The sequence below is a fragment of the Medicago sativa genome, chromosome 5 (assembly GCF_051527215.1).
Source record: "Medicago sativa cultivar Bolivia chromosome 5, Bolivia_mono, whole genome shotgun sequence".
Lineage (NCBI taxonomy): Eukaryota > Viridiplantae > Streptophyta > Magnoliopsida > Fabales > Fabaceae > Medicago > Medicago sativa.
This window is the reverse complement of record NC_140753.1, coordinates 20,620,923-20,626,286: the sequence shown is the minus strand read 5'-3', so window position 1 is coordinate 20,626,286 and position 5,364 is coordinate 20,620,923. Positions and strand designations below refer to the sequence as shown.

General features: G+C 32.4%; 1 long non-coding RNA gene across 1 annotated transcript; it reads right to left on the bottom strand.

Annotated features, from left to right (window-relative positions):
- Positions 1 to 765: 765 nt before the first annotated feature.
- On the bottom strand, positions 766 to 5,109 carry LOC146920908 (uncharacterized). The gene is made up of 6 exons (XR_015011947.1): positions 5,095 to 5,109; positions 4,278 to 4,997; positions 4,041 to 4,112; positions 2,626 to 2,688; positions 1,391 to 1,462; positions 766 to 1,169 (listed from the first exon to the last, which is right to left on the bottom strand). It is a non-coding gene; the product is annotated as an uncharacterized LOC146920908 (long non-coding RNA).
- Between the last annotated feature and the right edge of the window lie 255 nt (positions 5,110 to 5,364).

Sequence of the window (5,364 nt, the reverse complement as noted above, 5' to 3'; positions counted from 1 at the left end):
TACAGTGCAGTAGTTAATCGAACAGTTGTAGTTGGGCTTGTTTTATCCTGGAGGCGGCGTGGTTGATAGTCTACCTTGCACAACTTTGGGTAGTGCCTCGAAACGTCTTAAAGAGAGCGACCTGGTCGTGACTCAACCTAGTAACAACTTCGGTAGATGATAGAAATTTGGAAATTCAAATTTAACAGTTTGGAAATCCAAAAACAACATATGCATTGTGTAAATTATAAGGCAAAGTCTTTAGTTACACATTAACCAAAGGTGGATAGACTCCCGTGCCCGTCTGTCCGTTTTTTCTACTGTGCTAACGTATGTATATACTCGACAATTCTAGACAAAGATTTTTTTAAAGAGAAGTAGTAAAAAAAGATTTAATAGATTTAATATGTTGGAGACATTTTGTAAAAAGAATTAAAAAACAATTAAACCTTATGAATTACGATAGAATTGATAATGAATTGATAATGAAGCCCCAATTCTCCGCCCTAGCAGTAGTCCATTTTTATGCAGAATTCAATTAAAAAACAATTGAACCTTATGAATTACGATAGAATACCATGTTGCCGATCAGTTCATCCCTCGCGTTGAATCAAGTTTTGACCTTTGTTACAGTCAAACGGACAAAAAGGGAAAAACAAAGGATCCCCAACAATTGCTATGTGTCATTTTGTTCGGATGGTTTCAACTTCTCTTATCCCATGATTTAAATTTTACTCTTATTTTTCATTTCGTCAACTTTAGATAGAGTCCAAAGCCAATCCAATATACACTCATAGCTTTCAAATATATTGAATAATCAGATTCTTACAAACTTTTAATAAAAAAAGCTTTTGCAGGTGAACAAATAAAAATTGAAGAAGGAAACAGAGAATAAAAACCTAATTGTTCCTCACCTAATTATAGTGTTGAGACCATGCGCATAAGCAGAAGTCAGAAAATGCAGCCAATCATCCCCTTCCATCACGCAGTTAGGTTATATGCTGCAACCACTGAATGTTATGGAAACGATTGGGTCTAGTATGGCATATGGAGCCTCCCTAATGATATGGAAATCATTGGCTCTAGTTGGGCACATGGAGCCTCCCTATATATCATCCTCCATTCACTCTGTTACGCTGCCCTTTATTTCCATGTTGCACATGTGTACCCTTCTCCATGCAGTAACAACACTGCAACGTTTGTTATGTTGTACCCATATTCAATATCACTTCGAAATAAAATTTAAAACTGCGCAATCAACTATCAACGACATAAACAAAGGAAGAAATTAAGGAACCAACGAAAATCTTTGAGACACCCCTAGAGGAAATACAAAATAAATTGAAAATATATATAAAGAAAACATAGCATAGAAATAGAAAAAATGATTTGAAGAAGAATCGAAGAATACCTCAATTGCCATGCAAATCCTCCACCACATGTTGCTCTTTGAAACAATAGTTGAAAAAGAAAAATGAGAACCCTATAACACAAATGAAGAAGTAAAATGGAATTTTTTTTTCCTTCATAGGTTGGTTTAGATACACACAGTTTCAATTAGAGGTTTGATGATGGTTTAATTTCAATTATCAGCATCATAAACATAGACTCTTACACAGTGAAATGTATAGACCCAATACACAATGTTGGCAACAAATTTAATGAATAGACTCCCAATAATGATTTAATTTCAAACCACTGTGAGCAAAAGATTAACAATTTCTTATATATATTTTTCACTATAAATATATTTAGAAAGAATTCAGAATAAAATATTGCACAAAGAAGAGTCATTCCTCAAATTGATTAATGTAACTACAAACACAATCCCTATATCTAAACTTGTAAAACTGAAAATATCATGGTTTTGTCATAAAAAATGTGATATTTGAACTATGTCCAAAAATGTCGTTGAAAAAAATACAAAGGGATGAAAAATATGAACACAATGATATATAAACCAAAGGGCAAAAGAACTTTGATAATGTCAATGGGCAAGAAAATAGATTGATACTATAGTATAGACCATAATATACTTTGACAAATATCCAAAAAGGTGGAGCTCTCGTTCACAGTTCATAAGGGAAAATTGTAATAATGAAAAGGCCACACGAAAAGAAAACGAAATACACGCAATTGAAGCATGTCGCAAACTCAGCAACAGATGGAATTATGGATATGGTGCTTTTTATAGTTCCTAAAGTAAATTACTTTAATGTAAATATCAGTTTCAACTTCTCTCTTATCTTAATTTTCTTTTCCTATTCATGAATTTTAGTTTTAGATCAAAAGTCCAAATTGGAACCAACATATTGTCACGACCTAAAAACACTAATCGTGACCGGCGCACGAACTAATACCTTATAGTTCGGCAAGCCTGATGACTAAAGAATTAAATAAACAATTTTTTGAAGTTAACTTTTGATTTAAATCATGTTTACTGAAATTTCGACAGAGTAACACCTATAATTTCTATGTTACCAAGATGTAAATCCTGTTCATAAACTATTATCATCAACCAGAATTTCAAAGTAACATTTTACACATTTGTACAACTCAAAATGAAACATTTCTAAACTCCAAATAGCTGCAGATACTTGACTCAACATATACATAAAACAATAGACATTCGTCAAGGAAGCCTACCAAAAAGAGTGACGCGGATGAACTTGAGTCTACTAGCAGTTCTCTACTTAGCTGCTTGGAAATCTGAAAAAAAATAGAAAATGAAAGAGTAAGTCACAAGGACTTAGTGAGAGACAACAACCACCACAAACTAGAAGGGAAACACACAAGAGCACGATAGTTACTTTTCTCAATTCTAATTTTAATTTACAAAGCTAGTACCCGTGAAAAAATATGATAAACTCACAATCAAGTGTATCGTGAAGATTCGGAAAACTTTGTAACTTTATCAAACCAAACAAGACTATATCAAAATTTCAATGTCGTCAAGAGATGAAACCAAATCCGCAACTTTAAATAAAATATAGAAATCGATTATAATGAAAAGGAATCGAGATAATCAAATCCAAATAGAAAATAAAAATCGAACTTAATGAAATGGAATCAAAATAATCACTTCAAATAAAATATAAAATCATATTCAATTTCATAATATCAAAATAATCAACTTTAAATAAAGTATAGAAATCAAACTTTAGTGAAAATAATCAAATAGGTGAATCGAGAACTAGCTCCATCTCGTTGATAGCCCTCTCCTCCTAATGGTGGCCTTTCCATGGGGCGGCTCCATCTAACGGATAGCTCTTTTCTCTCGACTCAAAACAAGATGTAAAACATTTTCAATTAGGAAGTTTACCTCTCATTGATAGCCCTCTCCTCCTAATGGCGGCCTTTCCATAGGGGCGGCTCCATCTAACGGGGTAACTCTACCTAATTGAAATCACATACTAGGTGCACCTAGGTCGTCGTCATTATAACCGTAATTTTCAAAACAAATTCTCAAAAACCATATTTTTCAACATATCGGATCAAAATATGTACCATCAAAACTCAATTGAAAATCTACCACTTGTAGTCATAAGTAAATCCAAATCAAATCCACGTCGAGTACATATTAATACCAAAATCTTCGAAAAAACACAATTCCAAAACCAAGCTTTAGAACATATCAAAACTAGTCAAAACTAGCTTTTAGGAACATATCAAAACTAGTGCACAAAATATATGCAATCAAATCTCCATTTCAAATCCAAAACTTTGTAAATCACAAGTAGCGTCAATGTGAGTATATATTAACATCGAAAATTTTCCAAAAACATATATCTCAAAACCGTATTCCTCCATATCTCAAAACTCATGTCATAGTATATGCAATCAAACCTCTTTTTTTTTTCAAACCATTTGCTCAATAAGTCATGGCTAAATCCAGATAGAGACCATAATAATATCAATGACTTTAAACATAATTATCATTGAGAAGAAACATGTTCAAAGGGTGTGCTCCCCATTTTTATGAACACTTTAACATAGTAAATTATCAAAATATCAATAATATTAATAGTGAAAGTATGTGATAATGATCGTTATCAACTCACAGTTATGACGAATCAACTAAGTTTGCTCTCTAACCACTCCTGAAGAAGCATCTGAAGCGTCTGGCGTCATATCTGAGCATCAATAATATTCTCTCGTGAATTAGAAACTCATTCTACTACTTTAATTATAGTTAACTATAAAATCCCCATATCATCTACTCTAATCTCAAAAATTAATTTCTAACAACTAATCATGTCTAAATATACACTAATTGAGTTGTAAATTGTTAAATATACCTCCAAGAAGTCTCAATGAGCAACTTTCACAATATGGGTATTCTTCTTCTTTCCCTAAGCACAAACTCTAACCCCAAAATTCCACCAAATAGAGCTTGTACTATGAAATAGCTTGCTTAGATGTATAATATTTCTTATGGGTGATTGATTTGGTGATGTAATTTGATGATTTGGAAAAGGAAGAAGAAAAATGAAAAGGAAAGGTGGGAACAGAGAGAGTTACGGGAGGGAGGGAGTAAGAATGAGGGAAAGGGTATGTTTTTTTTATGTGAGTGTGTTTGTTTACTCACGTGTATCTAGTATGTTCCATATATATATTATATTATTATTACTTATTTATTTTATTTTATTTTATTTTCCCTTATAAAATAATGGAACAGTGTGTTATACATATAACTGTATAAATTTAAAAGTCTATAACGAAGTTCAACAATTTTTAAATGAATTCGAATTGACACATTGATGATCTCAACAAATCTAGAGAGAAGATAGAATGAAAACCATTCATGTTGTGTGGTAGTGAGTGCGCACAAATGAAACTATTATGATAGACACAAATTATATGGTCCACTCTTCTGCCACACACCATGAAAGTGGTTCTGACAACCGCAAATTCCACCTATACCTCGGGCAGTTCTCCCCTACCCTTGGGATTTCTGCTAATCACATATTTTATCACTCATACTCGCTTCAATTTCGCATCATCCGTAATCAAGTTTTCTGTATAATGACACATGACATCTGCATTAATTTTGAAATACACCCAAACACAAACAATACTCACAAACAATACTTTGCATAGAAAACAAACGCTTACTTTTAAAAATACAATACAAACACGAACATTTTGATATGCCCAAGATTGCCGCCTTGTTCTAAAAAGGAAACACAATAAGTGAATCAAAAAGCAAATTGGAGAATGAACTGAAACATGCGACGAACAAAAAAAAACAAAAATCAGACTGAAACAAACATAAACGCAGATTTTAAAAAATTCAATAATCGGAATTAACAATTTTTTTAAGAGAAATTCTTGCATGATTTCTTACCTAACAAGTCATCTTTAGTTACAACCAATAAAAACAGG